Here is a 13,074-nt window from a genome sequence, read left to right on the forward strand (position 1 = left end):
TAGATACCTGCTTTAAAAAAAACAACAAAAAAAAAACATTATTCAAGCCCGTGATGAGGATACATTCTATTTTATGTTCTTTTTATATTTTTTTTATTTATTTATATGGACATATTCGTCTTCTTAGTTGTTATTGGAGAGGGCACGGTGGATCTGACTGATCTGATTGGAAACCTGACGATACTACGTCCCACCCACCGATAGCCGTAACCTGACTGCACCACGAGCCTGTCAATCAAATAGACACGCCCCGCCCCCAAAAACAGCTTTTTTTTTTTATGCTTATTTTCAAATTAATGACGGGATTATTTTCAGACGGAACTCCGCAAAACTAATAAGATAGAGTGACTTTAGTTACAACATGGAAATAACTCGTGGAAAACAAATTATTGTCTTCGAATTTGATGGGACTAGTTGAACGGGAGTCTACGGAGCCGGAGGCGTTTTAAAACCAACCCCTAGAGGCACTCAGTGGCATTGCAGTTTAAGGCACTTCTACGTCGGCATTTTTCAGACCAAGATGCCGGATACCAAATTTAGGACACTTCCTTGGCGTTGATCAAGTAGCTTCGCCACTAGCTCGCATCTACTGATATCACGCGATGTGCATAGAGAACAATTAAAGTGAAAGCTTTGCTTTCTTAGGTGCTATGGGCACCCAACGTTGCGATTGATATCCAAAATCCATTTATTTATTTGGTAGTAATGGATGGCGATCCGCAGTATGTTTTCCAAAAAGCAATCTTTAAATAGCGTCGGCCTCTTTTATTGTTCGCAATAAACAAATGAGCTTGCAGTGATTAATACGTGCAGATAAAACTTTCTGGGTCTTTCTGCTCGTGTGAATTGTCACGTCGGTCCGTCGCAGTGACCCAATTTTTCAATTGTGGCCTTTTAAGTTCCATCAGATCTGACAGGTTTTTTTTTTCGAGTTGCACATTCATGAATTCCATGCCAACAGTCTCAGCGCCATCCCCCCCCCCCCCACCTCCCTCCCCCCCGGCTCTCAAAGTCAAAGTGGGTGGCTCAGTCGTGTCGTGTAACATGGCACTTTGAGGAATCTTAATTCACGCCACATTCCCTCTTGGTGACATGGGACGGCACCGACAATGACAGAAGTGTGTGAGTGTGTGTGTGTGGGGGGGAGGGGGGGGGTGAGGGGGTGGGGGGGGTGGGGGCTAAAGTAGCTGTCACGCCAATTTGCCGGTGAGGAATCAAGCCCGTGTTGCTGCGTCACCACTGCTGTTATTAGAGAGCAGATTCTGCGGCTGCCTCCCAGCGCGAGGTGGGGTAGGGGGGGGGGGGGGGGGGGGGGGTTGGGTTGGGGGGGGGGGGGGGATAAGCTCCTTGAGCGCAATGAGGCACAGAAAGTTTTAGCCGAACTGATCAGTCTGACTGTACTGCCGCTCTCCGCCCAAAGGCCGGTGACTGTGTCAGTGTTGAAACAGAGGGAAAGAAAAACAACTTCACAGTCTGTCTGCCGTCGCCACAAAGAGCTGTCGTCCCGGAGGTAGACTGATGTCCATGTCATGTTATTTATTCGGCGGGTTTTTTTTTTCTTTTTTTCTTTGCTGCGTTTGAAGATAAGGCTGGGATTCTTCTTCTTTTCTTTTTTTTTTTTTTTTTTTTTTACTTTACTGTCCAGGCTCCAAGGCCGCCTGTTCCTACTGAAGATGTAGATATTTAATACGGGATATGGACGGCGAAACACCTGGGCACCACGGTGGAATAAAGCACACCAGGCTTTGGGATGCAGATAATTGTAGTTATGAAGATCAATCCGTCATTGATTTTGATCTTTTCATTGGATTTGTTGACAATATCTGAAATAGAGCATCAGCACTAAGTTTAAATCCCAAGTATGACTTCAACCACACCGTAAACACCAGTTTTTATCAGCTTTGTCGTCACATGGTTGTACGCGTGTAAAGAATATGCAATACCACCGAGTGCCACTAGAGGTTGGCACCAAAAAGCCTCCGGCTCTGTAGACTCCCATTCAACTTGTCTCATGAAATTCGAAGTAAAAAATTTTTTTTGCACGCGTTATCTAGGTAAATAATACTCAAAAAGACTTTTTTTGGGGGGGGGGGGGGTGCTGTTTGATTGCCAGGCTTCAGTTTTCCGAAATCGGTGGGCGGGACGTAGTGTCCTCGGGTTTCCAATCAGATCGAGTCAGATCCGCCGGTTTAGTCCCTCCCAGTTCGTCCAAATGTGGTCACTTCTGGCTCCAAACGAGCAAGATGGCGACGGCCGATGTCCGAACTCGAGGCTTCATAACAGCAGTTTACAAAACCAAACGGGCGACGTCACCGCTGGGTGCTGCTTGGGTTAAAGACTCGAATATGTGTCTGGCTTGGAACATTTGCTAATCAGTTCACTAACAAAAATCTATTCAGACGGTCTTGATAATAATGGCGGTCCCAGAGTAATTGGAAATAACGATCCAAAACAACCGCTCTGCATTAAATCCCCGTCTCCGACAACTATTTGAAGTTTAGCTTTTGATTACACTGTATCAGAGGAGCGTTCAAGTTTCCTGTCCAGTGTTCTGACACTGCAAAATACTGCTGAGAAAAATGTACAATCAAATTTAGCTTTAAGCGACTCACTGCTAAAGCAGTTTCACGCAATCCTGCAGCACAACAACGAACACTTTAAATCAGGAAGGATTGCTGTTGTATTATGTCTGACTTGCGTGAGTCATTGTATAACTATGAAGCCACTAATTCTGTTAGAATAGTAATTGCATCCTCGATGGCAGAGGTTGTTGAGTCACACTGCAGCAAGCATGTCTCCCAGAAATGATGTTTACATGCTCCTAATTAATAAAAATCTAACCACTGCTCTGTGACTCGCATACACTACCAGAACATCGCAATTCCCTGCAAAGCATAATGCAGGCAGCAATTACTTGCATATAAATGTAATTTAGCAGAAAGGTTTGCACCGTGCATGACTGGATTTCTGGTCTGGTTGTTTCAACATGGACCGTAAATAATGATAATAAAGTTATATATTCTCTGCCGGGCCAAATTACACATCCAGTCCAAGCTGGTTTTGTCATCTGGCTCGACATACTGGAGGTAACTGCTGTCTGATTTGGTGTCATGATGCACCGAAATATGTTCATATCTTTTGATGCCTGCCTATTGGACCCAATGGTTGAATGGCTTCCCATTACTCCAGCACGTTTCACTTTTTCTTTTGTATCTAAGTAACCCAGTGATAATTGAACAATTTCAGCGTAGTTTTGATAATGCCAAGTCACCAAAATGTAAAATACATGCTGGTTAACCAAAATTTGTCTAGAGTCCCCCGGGGAAACAAAACCAACCCAAGTACACCCAGATATAAGGAAGGCAAAAATGTACAATACGAGAGCCGACAACTTCCTGCTTTCGTGAAGAAAAAAAAAGCTGCATTTTTTGGGGGGGTGGCGTGTCTGTTTGATTGACGGGCCTGTGGTGCTGTCGGGATACAGCTATCGATGGTTGGGACCTAATACCGTTGGGTTTCCTGTCAGATCGAGTCTGATTTACCGTCGTCCCCCGAGCTCGTCCAAATACGGTCACTTCTGGCTCCAATAAATAAATCTTGACAGATTCTTGGTCACCAAGCAACACGCATGGGACCAAGTGTCACCGCTGAGGCCCGTTATTATAGAGTAAATACATCCAATACGCCACCGCAGGAGGTTTTTGCATTACCTGAAAGCTCTCTAAAGAGACTCACAGCCGCCACAGCGCTCCCAGCATGAATCACTGAAGACCCGAATTCTACCATTTGTAATGTGATTCTCTTACATACTGTACTAAACTTAATAGACTGGCGAATCAGCAGCCACATCATTAACTTGGTCTCCAAAAAGTTGGAACTTCTTGTACTTTGTCAATCAACAGCCCATTTGCTTTTCTTTCACTTCTTTTTATCACCAGAAGCAAGAGCAAAAAAAAAAGTATGTTTGGATGATGTGAGATGTAAAATTTGGGAAAAGTCTTTATTGAAAAAAAAATCTGTGAAAACCAAACATGACGAACTTTACACATATCCTTTTTGCAATCCACTTACGCTGTCACGCGGGCGTCACGAGGACATCGCCGTGGCCCAAACTCTACCCATCATGCACCTGCAGGCCCTGACACTCGTTTCCCTTTGAGTGGACGGACGTTGGTTATCGCCCAAAGTCCTTTTGTGCGGGGACAACGTCAGAGCACGATGCGTCATACCCGTTCCCAAATATTTACATCGAAGTTGGCTGATTAAAATGATTTATCAAGAAAAAAAATTTTTTTTTTAAAAAGCCAACCCTGATCTTTATGTATTCCAGTGGAAGAATAAAAAAAAAATAAAAAAAAACTGCTTCATTCGACAAGCCCCTGTTTAAAATTCTTGCCGAGCGTGCGCCCACAACGGCACCAAACAGCTCTGAGCCTTCAGTGCAGTCAGGAGTTCGACTTTTAACTAGATACTACAGGAGCTCCTTACCAACGCTCCCCAACCCCTGCAGTGTCTTACATACATAAAGATGTGTTCATAATGACTGACGGAGTATTTTTAGACTCTCCATCCGGAAGAATGACATGCTGTGCGCCGCCATACGCTGTCAGGAACAAAAAAAAAAAACAAACAAAAAAAAAAAGCAGAAGAAGTTCGTAGACGAGAACGTACCAGAGGCACCTCCGCCAGGAAGTGAAGCCGTGCGCTGGTGAGCAAAGTGAATACGGCGTCTCAGGCATCCCAAACAGCGTGCTGCTTTTACCTTCTGTAGTTACTATGAGTCACCTTTTAACACCAAGGAAACCTGTACCGGATTTTTTTTTTCCAGAGGCTGATATCATCAAGGTCTCACTTTGTGGTTCTCCATCCTCATTAACTGTTAACACATACTGTTGTAGCTCCCTCTTTGGCACCAAAAACTGAAATAGCAATTCTTTTGATGCCGTATACACTCTTGTCGTATACTGATATCAAAGTAGTACTCTGATAAGTGCTGTGCTGTTGATATTTTTCAGCATCGCCCACCCCCCTGTACCAACTGTTTAGTGGTATCTAGTGGGTTCAATTTGCTGCTTCTGGGATCTCGATATGGAAACACAACACGATGCGGTAATTGACGTTGTTATGGAGTTGCACGGGGAGGAGGCTGGTGCGTGAAGACCCTTTGAAGTTCACGGACCGGTGGATGTACTGTTTCCATGTTTACTTAAAAAAAAAATTTAAAAAAAAGTTAAGCTGTTTTATAGGATCATAACTTCTCGGGGGAAATATTCTGTCGGCCGTTGATGATCTCCCTCCCACTTTTTTTTTTTTTTTGGGTGGATCCCATCGACGTCCCCAACAGGCCCGAACTAACACCGATCTTTTTCTCTTTTTTTTTTTTTAACGTGCACGCAGGAAGCAGCTTCGGGTCCGTTTGCATTCGCGCTCCTTTTTTGGACCCCCCCCCCCCGTACTTAAGCCGCGGCTCAATTATTGTGACTCCTCTCTCGTGTACAAACTGCACACCACTAATAAGCCCGTCTTAAGTGCTGTTTAATGAACTATACATAGAATAAAGGCCGTCTTCTCCCGTCTGCGCCGCTGTGCGCTAATTGTCCTCGTGTCTATGACACCGGATCAGACTGGCTTAGTTCAGGGTCGTGGTTTGCAGAATTACACCGCTGCAACAGTAATCTCTAGCTTTAAGCCCACAAGATTTATTCAAATATTCTACCGAATATAACCGCTTTGCATTCGCGCTGGCGATATGTGTGGAAAATGTCAAAATATTAGTTTCTGGCCTTTGGCTTTGTTCTGTCCTCCCCCCTCCCCCCCCCCCACTCCTCCCCCGGAGCCTCTCGGTTCGTTTAAATCATTACAAAAACCTTAGGCTACCTCTGCACGCCGGCCTTGGACCCCTCGTATTGCTTTGCATCCTCCCACCCGCATTCTGGCGTTTACTTCTGTGCCATTGTGCTGCTGTTTGCCTTCCGGTTTGTTTCGCGCCGGCGTCTCTTTTGTTTTATTTTTTCCCTGATTTCAATGAGTCGAGCGAGCGAGCGCGATTACGGCCGACCTCGTAACGCAGGATGATCACACATCTGGACAGGATTGATGTTTCTTTTTTTTTTTTCTAACGAATTCCAGTGACTTAACGATCCCAGGGCCCGAGCTGTAGTAGATTTCTGGCTTTGACTTTTTCTCTGCTCCCATCAGTTACCGGTGGCAGCGGATGAAAGGCTTTATATGTGGGTCTGTGTGTTTTCCAACTAGGACAGTGCAGCAAAAACTTTATGGCAGCGATATAACAGGGAGAAGCGGCGGAGTCGAAGGTGGGCAGGCGCAGAGCTGTCAGGGTTGTTAATTACTCTTTCTGCAGCAGCCCGAGCTGCAGTCACAGGTAGAAGAAGCCGTTTGTCTGTTACAACTCTCTCAGCACCGGAAAAACAAAGTCCCATTCACTGTTTACGACGTCGGTGTCGAACTGGTCGAATACTTGTTGAATCACTTTGCCGGTATGTGCTCGGAAAAAAAAAAAACGTTTATTTCGAAAACTGCCGGTTTGTCAAAAATTTGTTTTCCCGACTTTGTTAGACTAGGATTAAACCACTCATCCTAATGGGTGTAGACGTCGTGTTAATTCAGAAACTTTTGGCCACCTTATGCGCCAAAACTCGCTGCCATAATGGGTGCCTCCTGAATCACTTTTTTTTTTTAATTTTTTTTTTTTACTTTTGGCTCATACTGCAGCTACCCTTGAAAAGTATGTACTGTTGCATGCAGTGTGCATACAATTGGGACGTACGACTTCGGCATAAAAATGCTCCTTGAACTTTGACCCTCAAACCCTTTAAGTAAGAGCAAAAAGAATGTGAATTTTAACAAACGCTTCATTAAAATTTTCTTTTTAATGCCTCTTCTTTCTTTTTTGTTTTTGCGAGTTGCAACCAGGCAGAGCATCGTCACCACCGACTCTCTCTGCGGCTCAGTCCATGTGACGTATCGTCCGCTGCGCAAAGGATTGTGGGTAAAAAATTTTTTTTTTTTAAATCGAACTGTTTTCAAAATGTTTACATTTTTACAAAATGTTGAAATTGTGTACCCAATTTCATATAACATAAACTGAACTTTCATAAACTCTTCGAGATCAGTTTACAGAATGAAAAAAATTAAAAAAATGAAAGCGATGCCGGTAGTTTGAACCTTAAATACACAGGGCCGCGACCGTATCGTTTACATTTGGGAGACGTACCATTGATCACCGAATGGTCGGAGCCATGACAGCGATATGACACGTTATTGTGAATAAATTTTTTTTACTGCAGTCTTGTTTTCAATTTTTAACGTCACGGCGACTGTTCCCCCGCACAACAACCGACCGTTTAGGAAAAGAAACGGGAGCTCCGGCGGTTAGTTTCTAATCAGGAGACAATACTTCGCGCCACGCACCAGCTATCGGCGTCTCCTCCGCTGGGTGATTGTTCTCTGTACTCTCCGACCTCTAACATCATCTGTTCCTGCTATCTCACTCATGAAATTCAATTCACGACACACACACACACACACACACACACACACACACGCACACACACACGCACACACACACACACATACGTTACCGGGCCCGACTCTCTGTATTTGTCTCTCTTTATGCTTTCCTTCTTTTTCAAAAAATGTTCCACTGTCATGACTCTCCGCAACTGTATGCACTCATCACGCCGGCTGTATCATCAAACCCAGAGTTATATAAACATTTAAAAAAAAAAAATTAAAAAAAACAACTCGAGGCTCTTTAAAAAAAATAAAAATAAAAAAACATAAGCCACGTTGTTTTCCTCCCGTAGACGGGCAGAAACCCTGCAGGTTAGCAGCATAAACAGAGCGAGGACATTATTTGTGGCTGATGCAGCCTGCGTGTGTGTGTGTGTGTGTGTGTGTGTGTGTGTGTGTGTGTGTGTGTGTGTGTGTGAAGAGGGGAAGAGGGGGGGGGGTGCTACCTCATCCATACAACATAAACACACAAACACCTGTAATGTATTTCAGCATCTCGGCGCTCCAGTAAATCAGTGACGATTATTTCCAAATGGATGTTGTGTTTTTGTTTTTTTTGATGGCGATAGAGACGGTGAAATTTATACAATAATGTCAAACCACCAGAGTATTCATCAAGTAAATGGTCTAAATATGACCTTGAGTTGTGGCGGTTAATGTGTTTTGTTACCAAAGGCAACCACTTATTCTCCAGTAAAAACATCATAATTCAACAGCGTGACAGACTCCTCTTTTTTTGTTTTTTTTTGTTTTTGTTTACAAAAATGGAGCAACGAGCAGGATTGTGTGGTTTTACTGACGCCGTGTAGGACGAACATGTGAAACTTGAGTTGAAGCATTGCAATCATTCATACTCAGGGTCCACTTCAAGGTGTCCAGGAATTTATAGTTGCACACGTCACAGAGGCGGCTGCTCGACACCAGACAGACTTTCTTTTTGATAAACTGTGCTTTAGATCGGCATTTTCCTCCCACCTGTGGGTATAAAATGGTTGAGGGCTTTGCATCAACAGCTACAAATTTGCTTATACGAGTTGAGGTTTTTTTTTTTTTTTTTTGTAGCGTACTCAAGCCGCAACCAGCCATTGGTTTGCAAACGCCGGTTTTGAAGCCTCGATTTTGCTAGTTCGGAGCGGTTTGGAGCCGGAAGTGACCGTATTTGGACGAGTGGGGGTGTGTGTGTGGGGGGGGGGGGGGGGGGGGTGGATCTGACCTGATCTGATTGAAAACCCTCCGATACTACGTCCCGCCCTCCTACAGTGAAAAAAAAAATGAATGAGAGTCTACGGAGCCGCGGGCTTTTTGGAGCCGACCTCTAGTGGCACTCGGCGGTATTGCAGCTTAAGACACTCCCGCATCGGCTTCATTTTCCAGACCCGCGTGCTACGTCCACTTCTACATCCAGCCTATAAACGTATCTTATCTCGTTTAAAATCTTAAAGGGCCAAATACATTATTGCTATAGATATTTAACACTATTATGAAATACACCGTACATGTCAGGTACCGGACTAATTCTGATACCACCATCCGTAGAGGGTTATAACTGCTGCCACTCTGGAGTACAGTCCAGTACTTGCCGGAGACGATGTTCATTTTGGATGATTTTCGCAGCTTGTGATTTATATCGAGTGCCAACATTAAGTGCTTCTCAGAGAAGTAATGTGTCCCCAAAAGTTTGTATCCAGACCTTCAGACCTTTTAATTAATCACAACCACAGTGTGACCCGAAAGCTTTTGCAAAAACGATCCCGAGCCGACGTCGAAAATATATATTTTTTTTTTCTTGGATAACGACTTTGTGCTAACATTCGTGCCAAGACTTGTCAACGACAAGAACATCTCCAAACCCACAGCGAAAGACTCCCAAAGTGTAGATGAGCAGTTCTCACCTTCTTTGAGCACGAGCAAGTAACTAAGTTTAAAAAAGACTCTTGTGCATCTGCTGAAGAAAAAAAAAAGGATTATCCCACACTGATACTATATTATATTATCGCGTGCATTTGGGCCGGTAGTTTTTTTGCATTTTTTTGGTTTTGTTTTTTTGGTTTTCAGACTGCGGGGGAGAGGTTTGAAAATCCAGAGCAAGGGTTTTTAAACCCGGAGTTTTCTTTCTTTGGAGCAACAGCACCAAACGCCCGAGTCAACCGTTCCAGCCGAGGTTTTTTTTAATACGTCGGACAATAAAGCGGGATTCGACCGCCGCGGCTTTAAGATACGAGGCCACAAGATCCTCTTGTTCAACACCGAAACAACAAAGATGAAAACCGGTGTAAAAAAAAAATAAAAAAAGCAATGCAGCCGTGGACCGACTTCCTGCGCCGCTGAATTAAATATGAGGCTTTTTTTTTTTTTTTTTTTTTTTTCCCTCCCTGCTTTTTGAAGCCGAGCGATGTTTGAGGAGGGGACAGCGTGCGAGGGTTCGCGGTAAGAGGTCCCGAGATCATTTCCACATCCGGGAGCCGAAACTCGTTCCCTTTCTGACGAGGAGGGGTTAAACTCCCGAGCGCTCGTCCCACCCCCCACCCCGGCTGAGATTTGCGCCGAAAGGGCCGGCGGCGACTTCATTTGCGGGCGGAAGCCGGCTAAATGTTGATCAACGGTTATGTGACTTCTCGCGGCGGCGGGCTCAGCGGAAAGTGATATACCGTTTTCAGCACTTAATGTCGGAAATTAATCAAACAAGCTGAGTCGTAAGAAACCGCTCGCGCTGCTCCGGGGGCTGTTTTTCCTCCCTCGAGTGGTTATTTTCACTTTGTCTCTCTCAGCAGTCTCCTCACTTTAATCGTGTGATTACTTATTAGACTCTTATCACGATGGGGGAGTTGAACTTGTTTTGGAGTTCGAATGCAGAGCTTTTTTTTTGTTTTGTTTTTTTAGGTCAGTCACAATGAACCTAAAATGTAAAGACAGTAGTTCGGTGATGCTTTTTCAGCCCAAGACCTCCGTCTCTGCCTGAACGGGTCGGCGCGTCCGGAATGAGACGCGTCTAAATCTTGGACGATGGTTGCTTTTTTTTGCAGCGGATCCATATTTTTTTTATTTTTTTTTATTAAGCTGCTTTTTAAGATCAAATAATCCATTACAAAAACGGATGTTTGCGCGAGTTCAAAAATGTAACCGTAGCAGCAAACGAGACGTGAACAGTGCATTTGCTGGCGGCTACTTTAAGCGGCCGTGTTGAGGGGGAGTTTTTACTGCAGCAGGACGTGTGTGTGTGTGTGTGTGTGTGTGTGTGTGTGTGTGTGTGTGTGTGTGTGTGTGTTCATTGTATTGAGGGAACATGTGTCCCGGTTCAACAGTGGGGCTCACCGATGTATATATATATATATATATATATATATATATATATATATATTGTTCAGTGTCTCAGAGGAAAGCTCTATATCGGCCTTCGGGTCACTGATTGTTTCATTCAATCCGTTTGTGGGATTTTTTTTTTTTTTTTGGACAGTAAGAAAAACAAAACCGTCAATCAATCAAGCAAAGTTCCTGAGCGTTTCCTCGGCCCGCTGGAAATCGTATCGCCTATTGTTACGAACGGGGAAAATGAAGCGAGTTCACAACGCTGCTGAAGAGCCTCGCGGGACGTGGAGACGACCTTCTTGCACAAAGTCCAGAAATGAGGAACATTGTTTTGTGTCCTGCTAAGTTGCAGATTGATTTACTGTGTCATTGTTGTGGTGCTTTTTTGTTGTTGTTGTTGTTGTTGTTTTTTCCAGCTGCGAGTTCTTCTGAAGTCCCTCCAGATGTTTTCTAGCAGGAGCGGTCACGTTTGTGTATTTTAAAAAAAATATTAATGTCTTAAAATGAGCGCGCACGTGATTTTATGAACACGTTAGTTTGACTCTTCGGTGCAGCAGCTCTCCAGACACTTTCCACTGAACAGCAGTAATTGGTTTTGTGCTTCCAATTTTGACACATGAGCTGTCCCGGAGAGATTTCTGTCGCATTTCTCCCAAATTATTCTCCAAAATGGGGTTTCTGAGCGCATTAGAGGCACCAAATAGGCCATCTGGTTGCAGAATCATGCTTCATTTAAAAAAAAAAAAAAGAGAGAGAGAGGTTTAGATAGTTGTTCATGAGGTTTGGTGGATTCATCGCGTCCCGTCGTTCTGATTCTCACTGGATGTTTTTCCCGACTTGGATCATATAAAAAAAAAAAATCCAGCTTGCGGCGTTTAGCTGGAGTTTTCTTCATTGACCCGTTTTTCTCCGAGCGCAGCGTGTTCTTGTGAAAATAGTTTTTTTAATCGGATTGCCGCCGGTTTTTTTTTTTTAGTTTTTTTTTTTTTTTTTTTTTTATAAGCTGCAGCGGCGCGACGAGGCGTTGAGCATTTACTCGTGTCCGGTCAGCGATATTTGAAACATTTTCCGGTTTCGACTAAAACGCCGCACTCATCGATGTCACCTTTTTTAACCCGGGCCGATCGCATCGAGGGAAGGGGGGGGAGGGGGGGGCCTGAAAACCTGAAGCTTCGAGGTTTAATATCTAATTAATGACGGAATTATTATAACGGACTTACGGAAAATAAACATTTTGATTTGCTGTCTAAAAATAGATTTTTTTTTTTTTTTTTTGAATGGAAGTCTATTGGAACCGTTTTTTTTTTTTTTTTTTTAGCAAGCCCCTTGTGGCCCCTCGGTGCTATTGCGCGTCGAGGCTCTTCGGCATTGGCTTCGCTTTTCAGACGTGTAGACGATGACCACAGGTCAGAATTTGTCCTCCCTCCATTTCAGGATGAGGATAAGGGAGGAATTCCCCAATAAAAAAAAAAACTTTTTAATGAGGGAAAAAACAAACAAACGGAGGACCGACCCGGCGACGTCTCTTTTTCAGGACGGACAGACACATGCGGAGATTGTACGAGAAGAGTAGATTCAGGAGGATGTCAAGACACTCGCAGACGCTTCGCAGAGCAGGTAGGACTCTGAGCAACACGACCTCCTCTCCGTCGTACGAAGTGTTCGGAGCGACGGTTTGTCAGTCACGGTTTATCAAAATTAATAAGCTGTCGCTCCGTTGTCCCGTTCGTGCCCGCTCCCTGCGGCGTCCTCAATTTATTTTGTCTCCGCCGCCCCGCTGCCGACCGCTCTGGGAAATGTGGGAAAAAAAAATCGCGGACTAAAAGTCGTCGGTGAGAAAGGCAAAGTCGTTTCCTCACAAACCACCGTAGCTCCGGGAACGTCAACCGCGACAACCCGGCGGCGCCGCCGCGGCGCACACCGGAAATCTCGGCGCGCCTGCGAGCCTCTCCACCGTTAAATGCTGATCAATGGCGAACAGGTGGCTGATGCACCCGACTTTTATGAATACGGATGTGGAGCGACGTGTTGGACACCGGCAGTGTGGCTGCAGCTCTCGGTAGAGTTGAGAGGGAGGGCGGTGGTGGTGGCGGCGGTGGTGGGGGTGGTGGAGGTGGAGGGGGGGGCAGATTCTCAATTCTCCACACAGACGTAGTAAAGGTCACTCAGAAGACCCGCAATCAAATGCACCGTGTGTCACTCCCTTGCGTCGTGTACTGCATGTGACCGGAACGC

Source organism: Embiotoca jacksoni, unplaced genomic scaffold (assembly GCF_022577435.1).
Source record: "Embiotoca jacksoni isolate LCO1_2020_lvr unplaced genomic scaffold, fEmbJac1.0.p SCAF_63, whole genome shotgun sequence".
Classification (NCBI taxonomy): domain Eukaryota; kingdom Metazoa; phylum Chordata; class Actinopteri; family Embiotocidae; genus Embiotoca; species Embiotoca jacksoni.